Below are 19,545 nucleotides of genomic sequence, written 5' to 3' on the forward strand. Positions count from 1 at the left end.
CAGCAGTGCTTTCCATGAGATAAAAGAGTGCAGGTACTCACCTGGGCTGAGAGTGATTTAGCCAGCCACCCACAGTCATTGTGGCACAGCATTTTCTGTTTCGAACCAGGTAAATGGGGCAGCACTTTTAAGTAGTATTATGGAATATTGACCCCATCAGGCACAGTTACCCAATTACCACTCCAGAATGGGATAGTAGCCAGTTATTCTAAGCCCATCAGGGACTATCAATGCTCTCAGGCATGACTGTGCAACAATAATTATCCACAGTGCCACCATTGTCGTGTAGTTCCTATAGAAAATATACAGGGTCTGCGCGTTTAGACAACATACACTATAGGATTGGTGTCAGACGAACTCTGATCACCCCCACCGGGTATGTTAGTCTTTCTGTATCAGCTAGCTCACAGTGCCACTATAATCTCCTCTTACCAAGGAGAGACTAGTTTCTGGCAACCTCAGAACATGACAACCCTGATCTCTCAGGACAGTGGAAACAATGTACTACTTTTCGCTCAGTCACTCGTGCTTACTTAGTTTTGTCTCAGAGAGATACACCAAATGAAACAAGCTGGGCGTTTTCAATATTCATTTATTGAACAGTTGTTATTCTGGTGTAAAATAGATGTGCTGCAACAACTGTTAGACAGTATAGGATATAAATGATTAACAGTACTCTAAAGGTAAAAGGATGGTAGAGTTCTACCATCTTATTAAAATCATGAATACATTCAAGTATATAAAACACATGATAAAAGATGCGTACTCCTATGATGCTTCCCTATCTAGATGTACCTAAGTGTACCTAGCATGGGTGTAGGTGGTGAGGTGTTAAGCCAAGAATTCCTCTAGGATCTAGTCAACCACATTACTTTAAGTAAGACTGTGGAACCCCATCCTGGTCTAGAGCTGGACACCCCGCGAGAGATGATAGACCACTGCGAGCTGGAGTGTCTGCATGCAGGAACCTCAGCGTCTCTGGTCAGTGTATCGGCCAGGAAGTCTCGATCTCCTTTAACTCTCTTAGCAAGATGTGATGTATATTTACCCACAGGTCTCTCCAGGGGTCCTACCTTGCCGTGTTTCTGTGTCGGCTGAAGGATGACGTTGGGCATGAACTTGATACGTAGATTTGATACAGGAGCTGGTGGTCCTGCTGTGCTTCCAACAATCCTCATGCATGATGTATGAGATTTCGAACTGGGGAAAACCTGTGTTCTGAATGCAGTGTAATATCTAGGTAGAAGGTCAGTCCCTGTAAACCGTGACAAGTGTAATGTAGGGAGAGAATATAGGTGAAGGGCAACACGTTTACCTGGGCCTATATTGTAGCACCTATATGGAATATAACACCCACTCTTCTTCCGAATAGATGAGATAGTCAAGCTTTAAGCGTACTACTAGGTGGACTAGGCTGTTGTCCTGAGTGTTCCTATTTTAAATATGAAGATGAATAAAGATTTTTTTTTAATAAGGCAGCATTTACGGATTGGTTACTTTATTCCTGGTGCCTCCACCAACTTTCTTCAAAAAAATACTAGGTGGACTGGGTAATTGTACGCAAACTATAAAGCATTATTTTCATATTTCGTTAAAACATCTGTTAAAACGTTTGTTTAAAAAAATCCAAGAAAACTGTAAAAAAACGGAAAATGTTATTAGTAATTAACAGGTCGGCTATTGCTCTAAAATATTCGTAGCTATAGTCCGAACTACTATAAGCATTTTGAAAGCCATACACACCCAAAAGGAATGTCAATTTTGATATAGCGTTCTACTTCTCTGTTTTGTTTTTGAAAAAGCCGGGCCACAGTTCCACACAGAAAACTAAGAAATCGCTAAATTAGCGATTTCTTAGGCTGCGAAACATTGAAACTGCGATTTTACTGGCGAATACTTAATTTGCGATTTCTTAGCTTAGCGAAAATCGCAAACAAGAAATCGCAAACTAAGAAATCGCTAGCGCATGTAAGAAAAAATCGCTAATTGCGATTTCACGAAATTCGCAATTTAAGAAAGGTGGTAAACTGGTGCAAGGTACATAAACCACCCCACAATGCAACAGACCCACCCACAATGGCAGCAATGTTCGTGATAGCCAGGAGGCTGCGTATTCGGGCCCTTGCTCAGAGGAGAATGAGACAGGAACGCATATTCAGGCTGCGCATCACCCTGTTCCAGCACACTGAAGAGGACATCTATGACAAGTACAGACTGCACCCACAGACCATAATGGACCTGATTGAGGAGCTGAAACCCTACTTGGAGCACCCTACACGCAGGACACAAACAATTCCCACACATGTGCAGGTCCTGTGCTCCCTGCACCTCCTGGCGTCAGGGAGTTTTCAACGGGTAATAGCGGAGGTTGGTGGGGTGTCACAGAGTGCACTGTCGCGTTTCTTCCATGCCTTCCTAGATGCAATGCTGCAGAGGCTCTCACATCACATTTACTTCCCCACCACCCAACAGGCATTACAGCAAACAAAACTGGACTTCTACCAGATTGCACGTTTCCCCCACGTCATTGGCTGCATTGACAGGACCCATGTGGCCATCACACCCCCAGCAGCAACTGAATATGTCTACAGGAATCGGAAATGCTACCATTCCCTCAATATACAGATTGTGTGCAACGCTAAGTATCTCATCACAGACATCGTACCCAAATACCCTGGCAGTACACATGACTCTTTCATCTTCAGACCAGTGGAATACACAGACGTCTGAGTGCTGGAGAGTTTGGGGAGGGGTACCTGCTAGGTAAATACATGGCACACATCAATACATCCACTACACCACTTGAGGGGGGGGGACATTGACTTACCTATTGTGTTTGTCCATGCAGGTGACAGTGCCTATGCAGTGCGCGACTTCATCCTGACCCCATATCTGGATCCTGCAAATGCTAGTGAGAGGAGCTACAACAGGGCACACAGATCTACACGCTGCGTCATTGAGCGAACCTTTGGAATCCTGAAGAGCCGCTTCAGGTGCCTGCATAAAAGTGGAGGCGCACTGCAATACAGCCCTGAGACCTGCTGTAAAATCGTGGCAAGCTGTGCAATGCTACATAACATGGCAATGAGGAAAGGCACCACAATTGATGTGACCGATACAGACACATCGGATGACGAGCGCCCTGCTCCCCCTGCCAGACCTGCAGCAGGAGTTGGGGCAGCTGCTGGACGCCAGAGACGGACAGAGATCACACAAAACTACTTCTAGGTGAGTAATGATGAAATGAGACAACAAAGCTTGATGATGTGTCAAGTGTTTAATCACACTTCACATGTAAGAAATAGTAGCTGTCCCCAGCACATGTTGTGCACACAGTGCATGTAAGGCACAAGTAATTGTGCAAACAGCATTTTCAGGTTAATGCACCCGTGTTGCAGTGAGTGTCCCCGCAGATGTTCACCTCCTTCGGTGATGTCCAGGCTGAGTGCCCCCCATGGTGTTCCCTTGGCCTGCACCCTGTCTGGCACTGTGGCGTCTTTCCCCTGGCAAGGTGGGAGTGAGGCTGCTGCGACTTGAGGTGTCCTCACTCTCGGCAGAGGCCATTAGTGTGCTGCCACCAGCATTGGCTGTCTGCAGCTGCTCCACAGCAGTGGTTACCTGCGCAAGCCCTCGGGCAATATCCTGGCAGCAATGTGCCATGTCGACCTGCATTGTTACGCTTCTGCATGTGAGGGTGCTGGTGGTGGTGCAGAGGCGGTTCACGGCCTTTGTGTAATTGTGTAGGCGTGCATTTGCACGTCGGCCAGCCCTGTCATTTGCAGCTTGGGTGTGCCTCAAAGTGGCACAGAGCTCATGGATTGCCCCTGCCATGTTCTTCTGGTCCTTGTGTATGCGGCATAGCTGCCGATTAATTGACCGCAGTGCTTTGCTTTGGAGGCGCTGTTCCTGCAGCATGCTCTGTTCCAGGCCTGAGAACACGGACCCTTCTGCTTCAGTTGCAGTGCTGCTCCTGGGCCTTGATCTGGATGTCTCCTGTGGTCTTATCCTTGGCGTTTGTGTGTCATGACTGGGCATATGTGACACACCCTGACTCCCCTCTCTCCTGTCGGTGTCATCCCCTGTGGCAGGTACTTCGTCCTCAAATGGAGGCAGTGGGGGCACATGTGCGCGCTTCCTGCGCTGGATTGGCTGCTGCTCTGTGTCATCGCTGGAGTCCGCAGGGTCTGCAGACTTCTCTCCCTCTGCGCTGTCTTCTTGTGCCATGCCATGTGCTGTGGATGTAAAGGGGACTACATGAGTTTGTGTTATTGTCTGCATGTGGCAATCAATAAAGTTACTACTTTTTTTTGGCTAACCTCTGACACTGTATCATTCACTTATCCCCAACCCACGTGTTGCATTTAATTTCGTTAGTGTCTTGGACACACAGTCAGACACAGTACTACGAGTCCCATGATGCATTGCTGGGTGTGCTGTAAGACCTGGCCTGGATTGACATTTTGGGAGTTTACTATGTGCATTTGGGGAAGTGTGCAAGGGATGGGGAGGAGTGCAGATTGATTTAGAATGCATCTTACCTTGACTGCTGGATGCAGGGTCGGAGCTGTCTATGTCAGCCACACTACCAACGCTCTCAGGCAGGAGAGTAGACTCCACGAGCTCCTCATGGGGGGTTGGCTGCTCTGCAGTGGATGGTCCTCCTCCAGTCTGATTGGCGTCCTTCAGTCTGGCTGCCACCCTCTCCTTGGACCTCTGGCGCATGTCGTACCACCGCTTGCGCAGCTCTTCAATGGTACGTGTGGTGACTCCCACTGCATTCACCTTACTCTGTATCTCTAGCCATATTTTCCTCTTCCTGGCCTCTGGGACACGCAGTGCCTTCTTGCCGAAGAGGAGCTCATGGCTGCAGACCATCTCCTCAATGAGGACCTCCTGCTCCTTTTCAGAAAACTTATGTTTTCTCTTCCTTTTCTCTGCATCCTTGCCCTGCTGTTGTTTGGTGGAATCCATTGCTGGTTGCACTCTCCTGGGATGCCTCCTCACACTCCCCAAGCAGTCTCTGGGTGTGGCTCAGGTGAGCAGGTGCAGGAAATCAGTCCAGTTTCCTGTTTGTGATGTCATCAGGCTGCATCTGGCTTGCAGATTCCCGTTTTTGCGATTTCTTAATTAGCGAATTTCGCTATTAAGAAATCGCAAAGCGGGTGTCTGAGAATTATTTGCGAGTTTTAAGGAATCGCAAATGATTAGCGATTAATTTTTTACATCCCGTTTAGCTAATCTGAATTTGCAAATCGCAAAATATCGCAAATTAGGATTCGCTAAACAGGAGTTTGATACATATGCCCCCAGGTAAGTCTTTTTAAGAAAGTTCAAAAAATCTTTAAATCACTGTATATGAGTTTTTTGGGTTGGCGTCGGTTCAGGTTTGCTTGGATCCAATGAAAAGGTGTCAAAGTCAATGAAATAGCCAGATGCAGTTCGATCAAATTTCGGTAGTTCCCCAGGATTTGTGGAAACTGTAGCTTGCTCTTGCTGGGGCATGTTGACGTAGATGTCCGTGTTTGGTCGAATCAAATTTTGTTTTTCAGTAGAGTTCTCATTTTGAACTTCAGTTTCGATAGGAATGAGTTCCATTGTATTGTTGCTTACTCCTTCATTCCCTGTAGGTGACCCTTCAAACGTGATGAGTCTTTCTGTTTGAACCTCTTGTGTAGTTGTGAGAGGAGGGTGTGTGTTACTTCGGAGTCCACGTGGCCTACTACTCAGTATCGGCCACATAATGTGGTTTGATTAAGTCGCTTGAGGCAAATCTTTTCTCCTTTTTACCGGCAAGACGTGGCAGAAGTACTGTTCTTGTTCCTTCCACTGCCAGGACAGGCAGAGGCTTTCTGTATGATGGCCCAAATTCATTTTTGCCCGCTATTTTCTCTCTGACCAGATCCCCGACTCTAGGGATCCAGACAGGTCTTGCTGTGACACTTATTTCTGCCCCAGTGGTGTCCTTTTTTATATTGACATTACTCTGTTGTGCCCTGGTTTCGTTCAGGTCCTGTAAAACAGGCAAACGTTTATGGATGTCAAAAGGTTTTTTTATCCGCCACTGTGCCTTCACAACCAACATCGGGTACCCACATTCTCGTCCCAAATAGGACCTCATAAGGATTGACCCCCCTAGAGAGCTTCTTGGCTGATTATTTAACGCCCTTTGTACTCCATACAGATGTTTTACCCAATTTCCATCCGAGCCTAATACTCTAGCTGTTAAAGATTGTTTTAAGTCACGGTTTTTCCTCTCCACAACCAAATTTCCCACAGGATGGTACGGAGAAGAGTACCGCAATGCTACACCCAGACTTCCCATAACTTCCTTGTATGCCCTAGAGCAAAACGCAGGGCCACTGTCAGAATGAAGTGTGCCAATTGCGTATGTCCCTATACAGACTTGCAAATCTTTTATAACAGTTTGAGCGTCAGCCGAGTGCTGAGGCCACACCCATAGGATCCTAGAGCAGGAATCCACTGCAACCATGATATATTTGTAAGCCTCATCAGATTGAAAGGGGCCGCAGTGGTCCAAATAAACACACACTAGTGGTTTGTCTGATATTAATAATAGTGCCTGCACTGGATGTGTTACGGTGAATGAGAAAAACACAAAGACCCCCTGAACAATGGATAGTTCAATTCCTAGGACAGGGACTTGAATAGTAATGACAAAAACTCCTAGGCAATATCAATAAAGTAAACAAATTACACAATATCTATGACAATAAGAAGACCAAGGAAGACGGAAAAAATATGTTCAAAGTTGTTACTATTTTAATAATTTCTTCTCATATTATTTAAACAAATGATATTTATACAAAACATTTAAAAAATGAAACACAATATTTAACACATTACATTTAATCAATATGTATAAATAAAAGGTTAAAAAGTGGCAATATCTTTATTAACTCGACGTGCGTTTCGGCGTATACAACGCCTTCTTCAGGAAAGCCACACAATTATAGATCCTGTTTCAATGTGATGAGTATCTAGTGATTAAAACCTGCAGCTCCATAGTTGGTGGATGTCTTTAATTCTAATAAATGGCTGATTAAAATGCAATGCACCGGATGTGCAACGATGTCTTATTCATTTTAAAATCAACGGTTTCACGAAAAGGTCTGATGTCTGGTTGTCAAACAAGCTTCGCATAGGTATATTGGAAAAGCGGCCTGGTCCTACTAAATGTTAAAATCAGTAAAATGATATTCTGGAAAGCCTCTTGCAATAGAAGAAATTCAACGGAGGAACTGGAACAAGCGCTGGATATGTGATAGTGTTCCAAATATGTAGCTCAATAAGCATACACAGTAGAGGACTTATCTGATAAAAGGAGGCTTCAAGTAGGACCAGGCTAAGGAAGGCTGCCGGTGACTCCTTCGGAAAAGAGCATCCTGTTACGGTGAAGCCTTTCATCTGCTGACAGATGTTGCATTTCAAGACCAAGGGGGTGATTAGTATAGCGGGCGGATCGCTGCCAGGATTTTCCCTTCACTTGAAAGTTCATATCCTAAAACAAGCATTGGCATAGCCAATGGGTCTTGCTTTTGGGACCTTCTAAGTATTTAGTTATGCAGCACAATATCCTTGGCGCAACCAAATCAACTGTTGCGTGGCTAAACACTTATGAGGTCCCAGAGGCGAGACCTATTGGCTATGCCAATGCTTGGTGTGGTTGTGTGTGGTTGTGTGTGGTTGTGTGTGTGTGGTTGTGTGTGTGTGTGGTTGTGTGTGGCTGTGTGTGTGTGTGGTTGTGTGTGTGTGTGGTTGTGTGTGTAGTTGTTTGTGTTTAGTTGTGTGTGTGTGGTTGAGTGTGGGGGTGTGGTTATGGGTGTGGGTGCGGTTGTGGGTGCGGATGTGTGGTTGGGTGTGTGGTTGGGTGTGTGGTTGGGTGTGTGCAGTTGGGTGTGGTTGTGTGTGTGTGTGGTTGTGTGTATGGTTGTGGTTGTGTGTATGGTTGTGGTTGTGTGTGTGGTTGTGTGTGGTTGTGTGTGTGGTTGTGGTTGTGTGTGGTTGTGGTTGTGGATGTGTGGTTGGGTGTGGTTGTGTGTGTGGTTGTGGTTGTGTGTGTGTGGGTGTATGTGTGGTTGTGTGTGTGGTTGTGGTTGTGTGTGTGGTTGTGTGTGGTTGTGTGTGTGTGGTTGTGTGTGTGTGGATGTGTGTGAGTTTGTGTATGTGGTTGTGTGTGTGGTTGTGGTTGTGTGTGTGTGTGGTTGTGTGTGTGTGGTTGTGTGTGTGGTTGTGTGTGCGTGTGGTTGTGTGTGTGTGGGTGTATGTGTGGTTGTGTGTGTGGTTGTGGTTGTGTGTGTGGTTGTGTGTGGTTGTGTGTGTGTGGGTGTGGTTGTCTGTGTGTGGTTGTGGGTATGGTTGTGTGTGGTTGTGGTTGTGTGTGTGTGTGGTTGTGTGTGTGTGTGGTTGTTTGTGTGGTTGTAGTTGTGTGTGTGGTTGTGTGTGTGTGGTTATGTGTGTGTGGTTGTGTGTGTGGTTGTGTAGTTGGGTGTGGTTGTGTGTGGTTGTGGGTGTGGTTGTGTGTGTGGTTGTGTGTGTGGTTGTGTGTGTGGTTGTGTCTGTGGTTGTGTGTGTGGTTGTGTGTGTTTGTGTGGTTGTGTGTGTGGCTGTGTGTGTGTGGTTGTGTGTATGTGTGGTTGTGTGTGCGTGTGTGGTTGTGTGTGTGTCTGTGGTTGTATGTGTGGTTGTGTGTGGGTGGGTGTGGTTGTGGTTGTGTGTGTGTGTGGTTGTGGTTGTGTATGTGGTTGTGTGTGTGGCAGTAATACTAAAAGCATCTCAAAATAAAGGAACACAAACATCGAGTTTGTGGAAAGAGAAAGCACGTTGTAAGTCAAACGGGCGCAGCAAAGCGTTAACACAACAACAAAACAAACAAGATCACTTAGCGAAGACTGGGTGCTGATAATGGATACACAAAGCCCATCATCTTAAGAGTTTGATTGCAGCCAATGTGCACTCAAACCTGCCCCCTCCTTGTGAGTTGCACTCCATATTTCATGAGTTGTAACTGCTGCACCCACCATAGCGCTTTAAGATCTAAAGTGCTACATAGGTCTAATCGATTAACCAGTCGCCAACATGCTGTTCTTTTAAAGAGAATGTGCCAAAAGTTTCCAGCTTCCTCATCATGTCCTCATGAAAGCACCAACGAAAGGACTCCCTGAATGGTGCAACGGACATGAAGCAGCCGCTGTGATCAGAAATAAACACTGTGAACGTTGTCCAGTTTCACAGTAACAATTCCTTAATGTTCTTTAAGTCACAAAACAGTAATACTAAAAGCATCTCAAAATAAAGGAACACAAACATCAAGTTTGTGGAAAGAGAAAGCACATTGTAAGTCAAACGGGCGCAGCAAAGCGTTAACACAACAACATGTTCTTTGATGTTTGATGTTCTTTGAAAGAGAACATCAAAGGGGCGCCGCAAAAGTGATTGCGGGCAAAAATGAAAGTGATTGTAGGCGTTTAATGAGCATGGCGAGGTTTGCCAGCCTCTGCTCCTAAGCGCGTGCCCGTGCACATGCACTGTAGCTCTAGGCTGGCCATGGTAGCATTTTTTGAGCCCTCACAAAAAGTCTCGCCAGTCCAGCGCATGCGCTGGGTCAGGCGAGACCTAAAAAGGACGTTAAGGTGGGCTATTTTCGATTTTTTAAAGTTGAATTTGTAACCCTCAGAGGTGAATCCCAAAATTATGGTGTTCACTCTGTTCAAGTGTTCCTCTAGGTCATCGTCCGTAAGAAAAATATGATCCACATAGGACAATGCCTCTTCATCCAGATTTTGAAGTAATTCAGTTACTGTGGCTGAAATCAACCCCGGGCTGTTCTTATACCCCTGGGGGAGTCGACAAAAATGCTGCTGTAACCCTTGTGCAGAGAATGCTGTCAAATATCTGCTCTCAGTCGCTATATTTTGGCAAAAGAATCCATTTGAGATATCTATTGTTGTTTTGTATTTTTTCCGCACAATGTTATTCATTAATGCTGCACTGTGTGCATTTTGAACTGCAAACGTCTTAGTGCAAGTGTTTAAATGTTTGTAATCTAAAACTAAATTATATGAATTGTCTGGTTTTTACACTAGAAACAAAGGGTTATTCATTTGAGAGATGCAAGTTTCAATCACCCCTTGATATTCAAGTTGATCTAAGATCTCCCTGACCTATTTTTTAGCTTCTTGCTTTATATGATACTGTCTTTGTGCAGTTGGAATGTTCTTTAGTGGAATAATGTGGTTGGTTGAATCCTCATCCCAACCTACATGGTAGTTGTATAATGCTGGAGCTTGGGCTACGGCCCACTCCCACGCATATGCATATTTTAAATGTTTGGGAACGTGGTCAGAAAATGCTGGTAAGATCACCGTTTCTCCCCTAGGGCAATCCATGACAAATGCTGGCAGACAATCTTGTTTGGCTAACAAAATGTTATTGCCAAATGTCAGGTTCTCCCAAAAGAGACCTCAAACTGTCCTACATTTTATCCCCTCCATCTGGAGTGTTATTTCATACAATTTATGTGGGACACTTACCCTAGTATCAGATGTTTCCACCGTGATATAATCATTCAAATCCGCTGTCACCAAAAATTCCATCAGGTTCTGGCGAGCTATTGTAACTTCTGCCGCAAAGTCTAGCATCGTCAAAGCCCATTCTCCCTTCAGTAGTCGAGTCCTCAGAATTCTGGGCATGTCTGGTCTTTAGACCTGCAACCTTCTTCTTTTTGAACTGTGGTTTTGGTTTAGCTTTATCTACTTTTTTGGAAGTATAGTCTTGGGCGTTCTGCTTGTCTCTGGACTTTGTACGCTCTTCTTGTCTGTCTGACTGTCCTTCCCTCTTGGAGTTTTTCGATGAACCCTGAAAGGAACAAGAGGAACGTGTATCAGTATCCTGATACCTGTCAGGTTTCCTAATGTTATCCCTATTCCTAAGGTTGTACCTCCTTTCGGAGGGCTCCTGTGGAGGAGAAATACCTCTGCATTGAGATCTGTTCTCTTTAATATTTAGTTTTTTGTTATTGTCCCACTTCTTTTCGGTAGAAGTGGCTGTCTGCTTGAAAGTCTCCTTCTCGGGACTACCCACCAGTTGTGATTTTAATGCTTTTTGTATTTTTTTTTTTGTATTTTGTGGGGTATTTATAGAGCGCGACGTTCGCTCCGGAGGGAGCATCTTGGCGCTAGGGAACCTAAGTGAGCCAGTCCAAGAGGATTAGATGGAAGCTTTGGAGTGATCGTCCGGGAGATTAAAGATCCAGGTCTTTAGCAGTTTTCGAAAAGGTTTTTCCTGGGTTTGTTGTCTGAGGGTTTTGGGTAGTTTGTTCCAGGCTTTAGTTGCAAGGAAGCTGAGGGTCTTCTCACCCTTCGTTTTCAGATTGTATTTGGGGAGAAGAATGAGGTTGTCGTTGGTTGAGCGAAGGTGACGGCTGGGCAGGTAGTGGGGGAAGCGTTTGGTGAGGTATTTAGGGCCTGTTTTGTTGTAGGCACGAAAGGCTATAATCAGGATCTTGAAGAGAATCCTTTTGTGAAGGGGGAGCCAGTGAAGTGAACGAAGTGCTGCAGAAATAGAGGATCTGCGGGGAAGGCCCAGGACAAGACGGGCGGCTGTGTGTAGTACGCTCTGCAGTTTTTGGATGGTGTTCTTTTTGGCTCCTGCGAGCAAGCCGTTGCAGTAGTCCAGTCGCGAGATTATGAGTGCTACTGTCACCGTCTTTCTGGCATCGATGGGAAGAAAGTCAAAGAACTTTCTCATGGATCTGATCATTCCAAAGCATTTGCCTGCGACGGTTCTGGCATGCTGATCGAAGGAGAGGTCGGAGTCAAAGGTAACGCCGAGGTTCCTGGCCGACGAAACTGTCTGGGGGGGGGGCAACAGAATTGTCCGGCCACCAAAGTGCTGGACAAAAGGAGATATTTGTACCGATCGGAAGGATCTCCGTTTTGCTCGAATTGCATTTCAGGTGGTTATTGTCCATCCATCGAAATACTTCAGTCAGGCAGTGTTTTAGGTTGAGTTCAGCTTTGGTAGATAGTTTGTCCAATGGCACAATGAGCTGAGTGTCATCGGCATAGGAGGTAACAGGTATGCCGAATGATTCTATTAGATTAAGGAGGGGAATGAGGTAAACGTTAAAAAGGAGAGGGCTCAGGATCGAGCCTTGCGGGACACCTGAGGAGACAAGTTTGTCTTTGGAGTGAAATGGACCCAAAGAAACGGTTTGGGAACGGTCGGAGAGAAAAGACGAGATCCAGGATAGGGCAGAGTGAGAGATGCCGATGTCCCAGAGTCTGCTGATAAGGATGGTGTGGGAGACGGTATCAAACGCCGCCGTAAGGTCGAGAAGGATGAGGATGGAGTTTTTTCTCTGATCTTGCAGGGTTTTTATAGTGTCAGACAGTTCAATGAGAGCGGTTTCTGTCGAGTGCTTGGGGCGGAATCCGGATTGTTGAGGATGGAGAAGGTTGTTTTCATCTAGATAGTGTTTCAGTTCATTGTGGACTAGATGTTCCGTGATTTTTCCCAAGGCCGGGAGTAACGAGATTGGGCGGAGGTTGGTGAGATCCGTCGGGGGTTTATTCGCCTTCTTCATAAGGGGTTTGACGATTCCTTTTTTCCAGCGGCTAGGAACTGTGCCTGAGCTAAGCGAGGAGTTGATTAGGTTGTTGATGGTCGGGTTAACCTCGTCGATTAGTTGGTGAAGTATCTTGGGAGGACAAGGATCAGACGGGGAGCCCGATTTACAGGCCAGGATGGCTTTTTTCGACTGCTCAAGAGTGATAGGGGAGAAGCGACTTAGCGTACAGCTTTGGGGGACCAGTGGGGGGGGCACTGGGAGAGTGGCGGGGGGGGGAAAGTTGATCTGGATCGAGGCAATTTTTTCCTCGAAGAAGTCAGAAATTTGATCGCAGAATTTCTGGGAGGGGGGGATTTCAGGCAAAAGAGCCTTGGGTTGCGTAAATGATTTGACTATCGCAAACAGCGCCTTTTGTTTTTGGCCTGCGTTTTTTATGGCGTTGATGTAGTAGTTTTTCTTTGCCAGTTTGATTTCCGAAAGGTAGTTTTTCCTAGTTGCGATATAAGAGGTACGATAAGTAACCTCGTAGGCCTTCCGCCATTTTCTTTCTGCCTTTTTACAAAGCAGATGTGCATTAGCGAGTTCTGGTGTAAACCAGGGGGCATTGGGTTTAGTTTTGCCCCGGGAGGTGCGGGGGCGTGAGGGCGGGATTCTGGATTTTATTTCTTGGGTGATCCAGTTGTGAAAAAGATCGGCGTCGGTATCAATATTACCGGAGAGGGTGGGTGCTTGAGTTTGTATTGACGGATTGAGAGTAATGTTATCCTGGACCTTTTTCCAATTGATGTGATTGGCGGGGAGGGAAACAGATTTGTTGCGGTTGGATAGGTTTTCGTTCAGGATGTGAAATGGGATCAAGAAGTGATCAGACCAGATCTGGGGCAAGGGCGATAGTGTGGTCAAGAGAGAGAAGTTTGTGCAGACTCCATCGAGGGTATGACCTAGGGAGTGGGTGGGTGAGGTGACAAATTGCTTAAAATTGAATATATCGAGGGTTTGAACGAAATTGATGGTATGAATGTCTGTTGTCGATTCTAGATGGAGGTTAAAATCACCAAGGAGGGTGAAGAAAGGGTATCTGAGTGAAAGTTGTCCTAAAGAGTCGTGCAGTGAGTCGAGGAACTCAGATGCGTTGCCGGGTGGGCGATAAATGAGTCCGCCTGAGAACGAAGTATGGTCGTTTAGTTTAATGGAGAAGCCTAGTCCTTCAGTCTTTTTTAGGGACTCTAGACTAAAGGTGTGGCAGGAGAAGGTGTCTTTGAGAAGGATTGCAACACCTCCGCCACGGCCCTTGGCTCTGTCTTCCCTGAAGAGTGAGTAGCCCAGGGGAAGAGCGACAGCAATATCAGGGTTACTGTCTGCTGTTAGCCATGTCTCAGTTATCATGAGGCAGTCGAGGTCGGACTCCAAGATAAGATCGTGTATATCTTGGTTGTGTTTGCACATGGAGCGCGCGTTGATCAGGCCGCCTTTGAAGGGGGGCCGAGGGGCCTGAGGCATATTGGCCGGTGGAACTGCTAAATAGAGCCCGGTGGACCAGTGGCAGTGTTTGCAACTGACTGGGCCTGAAAGTGCGGCTGGGTCGAGTATACATGGACACTGCTTAGTGACCTGTAGTTGAAGGAGGTCGTTAGAATGGTAGGAGATGTGGGAGGTGAAATGGGCAGAGTTTCCTGCGCCTGTCGCGGTCTTGTCGCGGACGGGCGCACGTAGTTTCAATTATTTTGGGTAGTTTCTGTTCCTGTTGTAAAGGACTGAACTCCCTTAGGCGTTGGCGGATAGCCACTGATGCTGCTTCCCCTTTAATATTTGCTAGCATTATAGCTGATACCTGGGCATGGCTACCTAGTAACTTCATGCATAAATTCAGAGCAGGCTCTGCTCCGTGCTCATTTTGTATTGGTCTTAATACATCCGGTACTACTGCTATTGACGGGATACAATGAGTCCTGGTATATAGGGCAGCGAAAACTGTACCCCACGAGGTACAATCCTCTAGTTGTGGTGTGATCCCCATGGGCAAGCAGATTGTTAGAATTCTGTGTTTTTCATAAGGGCTAGTATTTGAAATTACTGCTTCTAGCTGTGTTATTTTCTGAGCTACCCAGAATGGCATTTGTTCATGTTTTGCAGGCATTTTACCCATTACTGCGTGTAACGTTTGTGGTGTCATTTTAGTTGTTGTGTTTTGAACTTGTGTTGTGTTCGTTGTTACCATTGGCTGGACTGTGAATGTCCTCATGACGTATTGTGTCATGTTTCTGTAAAGTTTTATTAATTCTTTGTGAAATATGAATAGGTCTGGTCCTGGCATTGTTTCAATGTCAGGATGTGGTGTATAAGTTGCTAATATCGGCCATGTCACTCCTCTTCCGAGAGGACCGAGTCATACCCTTCTTCTGATATGGGTAGCGTGCCTTTAAACCAGTATAAGTGTTCCTGGTAAGTGAGCAGAACCTCAATGTCCTCAAACGGACAATATTCCGCTGGTGCATCACCTTCTGTGTAGAAGTGAAATGTTTTAGGTCTCGCCTATGCAGCGCGCATGCGCTGCTTAGGAAAAAGACCTTTAGGAATCTGCACAGCTTTGCGGGCAAAAAACGTGCATGCGTTGCATTGCTTTGAATGGCAACGCGTGCACGTTTGGCGATTCCCTTGCGGGAGCAAGCTTTCAAACCATATGTTTGTAATTAACTCGCTTGCTCCCGCAAGGGAAACAGGCCCAGGCTCCCTCCTCTATCCACTCCCCCTGCTGCTTTTTACTTTCAGCGGGAGGTGCGCGCTGAAGTTTTGTTGCTGCTGAGGCTTACAGTCGTCCATTACTTGTTTGGTATGTATGCGCATGGCAGATAATCAAGTTTCTCTTTGTTCTGGAAGTGATGTGAAAATTGTCCAGTGTGTAGGGGAGTTGTAAGAGGGCTAGAATTGAGCAATTATCATTTGTAAAGAGAAACTGTTATCAAAGCAACCGCAGGAGGCAACCCCAGGACTTCTCTTGGAGTCGTGTGATGCGAGCCACAAATTTCTCAAACATACATTTCCCTCTCCGGCTCTCTGAATAATTCATGGGAACCGACTCAGAGTCATTGATAAACCCGGTATCCAGCGCATGAAGGCAGATTTCTCGGGTCAGACTCTATTTCGTTTTCCTCCAGGTGACTGAACCTCGCCGTAAATGCAACACCTTCATCGCCGGAGTGAACGAGATGGCAGACACAATTACCAAACTGTGTCAGACTCTGGCTGCGGCTTGGCATGGCTGCCTGAAGAGTGACGTGAAATGACTGTGTCTGGAGAAGGGGTCTTGAACGGGACACCGGCAGTAATGTGATTATATTAATTCCGCATTCACTTTCAAGGCACGCAATCATTCTAGCTACTCGTAGTTTTAAAAGACCGGGGGGAGGGGGCATATAACTACGTCATGCCTTCGCTTCCTTATATAAGGTGGGATATAGAAGTGCAGCACGCGGCAGGACCCTAGACTTGTTGCTAGGCACCAGCACTGATCTGGGCAGTCAGAAATCACTCGTGTCCACCTTGTATAAGCCATGTTTTGTGGTAGGTTACTCTCGCACCTCCATGAGGCACCGTAGAACAGAGGAATGTGTGTGTATTGGTTTGCTGACAGGCCACTCGCCATTTGATACACACAACAATGTCATTTTTTAAGTGCATCACTGGCCGAATTTTGAGTTAAGTCAAGTGTCAGAGGGTACACGGATTTGCTTACTGGACGTAATGGTCTCCTGGTACTGTTTGATATGTATGGACGGCATCTCTTTTGGAGCAGGGGTGATGGAATTGTACTAATGCCCCAAAAGAATGTCTAATCAATAAGGTGAAGCCAGTATAAGCCTAAATAAATGCATAACCATATTTGGATGTTCCCACAACACCAGGATAAACCTATTTAGGTTACTGTTTCCGCAGAGTCATAATAGTCATAATAATAATAAAATAGACAAGCATTGGCATAGCCAATAGGTCTCGCCTTTGGGACCTTATGAGTGTTTAGCCATGCAACAGGTGATGTTGTTGCACCAAGGATGTGCTGGATAACCAAACACTTATAAGGTCCCAAAGGCGAGACCTATTGGCTATGCCAATGCTTGTTGTCCTTGCATCTGCTGCTGGGAATGCAACCCACAAATAAAATACCTTTGTTCTGTATGATTCGTGTGCCTCAATCATGAAAGCTACTGTGCCACCCCTCGGTGTTATACCATGAGCAAGCACTTTCTGGATGACTGCATTTCTAAAATTCTCTGCACTTGCATCTTCCTCGTCATCTGTGAGGTGCAAGTTTTGCACAACTCCCCCGTTATCAGCGTCTTCAGTCATTGTTTTTAGAGAAGAAGAATTATTCAAGGAAACTTTAGAAAAAGTGTTTTTGCACAATTTTTGGAACACTGTGTCCTTCAAGCTTGATTAACCAACAGTCAATAACTAGGATGTTTGCCTACTCAGCTGTGGCGGAGTTTAGCCTACCCACTCCAGATGTCTCTGGTGTTTTGTGAATAGAGATTTCTGAGAATAGCACAACTGAACTACTCACATTCTACTGTTAAATAAGTACCCAACCAACGTTGGTGGCGCCATGTTGTGAGGTTCCTATAGAAAATATACAGGATCTGCGCGTTTAGACCACATTCACTGTAGGATTGGTATCAGATGAACTCTGATCACCCCCACTGGGTATGTTAGTCTTTCTGTATCAGCTAGCTCACAGTGCCACTATAATCTCCTCATACCAAGAAGAGAATAGTTTCTGGCAACCTCAGAACATGACAACCCTGATCCCTCAGGACCGTGGAAACAATATACTACCTTTTGCTCAGTCACTTGTGCTTACTTAGTTTTGTCTCAGAGAGATACACCAAATGAAACAAGCTGGGTGTTTTCAATAATCATTTATTGAACAGTTTTTATTGTGGTGTAAAATAGATGTGCTGCAACAACCGCTAGACAGTATAGGATATAAATGATTAACAGTACTATAAAGGTAAAAGGATGGTAGAGTTCTACCATCTTACTAAAATCATGAATACATTCAAGTATATAAAATACATGATAAAAGATGTGTACTCCTACGATGCTTCCCTATCTAGATGTACCTAAGTGTACCTAGCATGGGTGTAGGTGGTGAGGTGTTAAACCAAGAATTCCTCTAGGATCTAGTCAACCCCATTTCCTTAAGTGAGACTGTGGGACCCTGTCCTGGTCTAGAGCTGGACACCCCGCGAGGGATGTTAGACCTCTGTGAGCTGTAGTGTCTGCATGCAGGAACCTCAGCGCCTCTGGTCAGTGTGTCGGCCGGGAAGTCTCAATCTCCTCTAGCTCTCTTAGCAAGATGTGATGTATATATACCAACAGGTCTCCCCACGGGTCCTACCTTGCTGTGTTACTGTGTCGGTCGAAGGATGACGTTGGGCATGAACTTTATCCACAGATTTTATACAGAAGATGGTGGTCCTGCTGTGCTTCCAGGAATCCTCATGCATAATGTATGAGATTTCAAACTGGGGAAAACCCACATTCCGAATGCAGTGTAATATCTAGGTAAAAGGTCAGTCCCTGTAAACCGTGACAAGTGTAATGTAGGGAGAGAATATAGGTGAAGGGTAACACGTTTACCTGGGCCTATATTATAGTACCTATATGAAATATAACACCATAAGATGTGTCTATCTAAGGAAGAGCTACATTGTGCATTTTGCAGCTACACCTGTACTCTGGATTATGGGGAGTCAGACAATATCAGGGTTGTTTCAGGTACTTCTTCCAGGGCTTGTTTTGCATGAATGAGCCTCAACTGCTATTCCTTGGCTAAACATAATCTAGAGATATTTGATCTTCTTCTTGATTACAATCTAGATGCTGTCTTCCTTACAGAGACTTAACTCACCGAGATCTCAACGCCTGATGTTGCTCATGCCCTCTGAGTCGGCTATGGAATAACCTCCTATAACCTGCAGGGTAAAGCAGGGGAAGGTCTCGCAATCATTTTTAAGCAACAATTCACTTGTGTTATAGTAAAACGATATCCCTGACTTTGAAAGCCATACTTTTTTCGATCAAAGTAGCTACTAATTTTACTTTTGCAGGATCCTGGGTTTACCAGCCTCCGGGTTTGGTTGTGAAATAGAGATCCTTATTCACAGATGCCATCACCTCAAACGCTCTTAGATTTTCAAATTTTAACACACTTGGGTATCTCAATATTCATCTTGATGTCCTTACTAGTACTACAACCTCCCATTTATTGGATGGTTTAAAAGTGCTTGGTTTAGTCCAACTAGTTAATGGCTCTACAAATCTAGCGATCACACTGTGACCCTATCTTTTCCAATCTGTCCCTGCTTGAGGTTACACTACCTATTCCACTGCCTTGGACGGATCACATAACTGTTTTTGCAGTGATACCGGTTAAGATCACAGTAACTCCTGTAAAGACCATGGACTCTTTAAAGCGGCGTTGGTCTAATCTTGAACTCTCTGTTTTTAATAATCTCCTTGCTAATAATACTTCAAATTTGGAGGGCTCAATTGACAGCATGGTTCTGCAAGTTATTAGTTGGGTGGAGTCTACCTTAGATGCCCTTCTTCCAAAGACCATGCTTAACAAAAGCAGGACCCACCTACCGGCACCATTGTTACCTAATCATCTCCTTGTTCTCAAAAACTAGAAAAGTTTTGGTGTAGAAATTTTAACATCGCTGATAAATTAATGTATTAGGAAGTACTGAAAATGTATCACAGGGCCTGTCGTAAGGCTTATACTACTTACGTTAAAGCCAAAATTAACCACATTGAGAATCCAGCATGCGAGCGGGTTCCATTAGTTAAATCTCTATCAGATCCTGCTTGCATGGTCCCACTCGCATCTTTATCCATAGACAGGTGCAATGAATTGGCTGACTTTGTTTTTGATAAGGTAGCAGAAATGTACACTA

Source organism: Triturus cristatus, chromosome 10 (assembly GCF_964204655.1).
Source record: "Triturus cristatus chromosome 10, aTriCri1.1, whole genome shotgun sequence".
In the NCBI taxonomy this organism is placed as follows: Eukaryota; Metazoa; Chordata; class Amphibia; order Caudata; family Salamandridae; genus Triturus; species Triturus cristatus.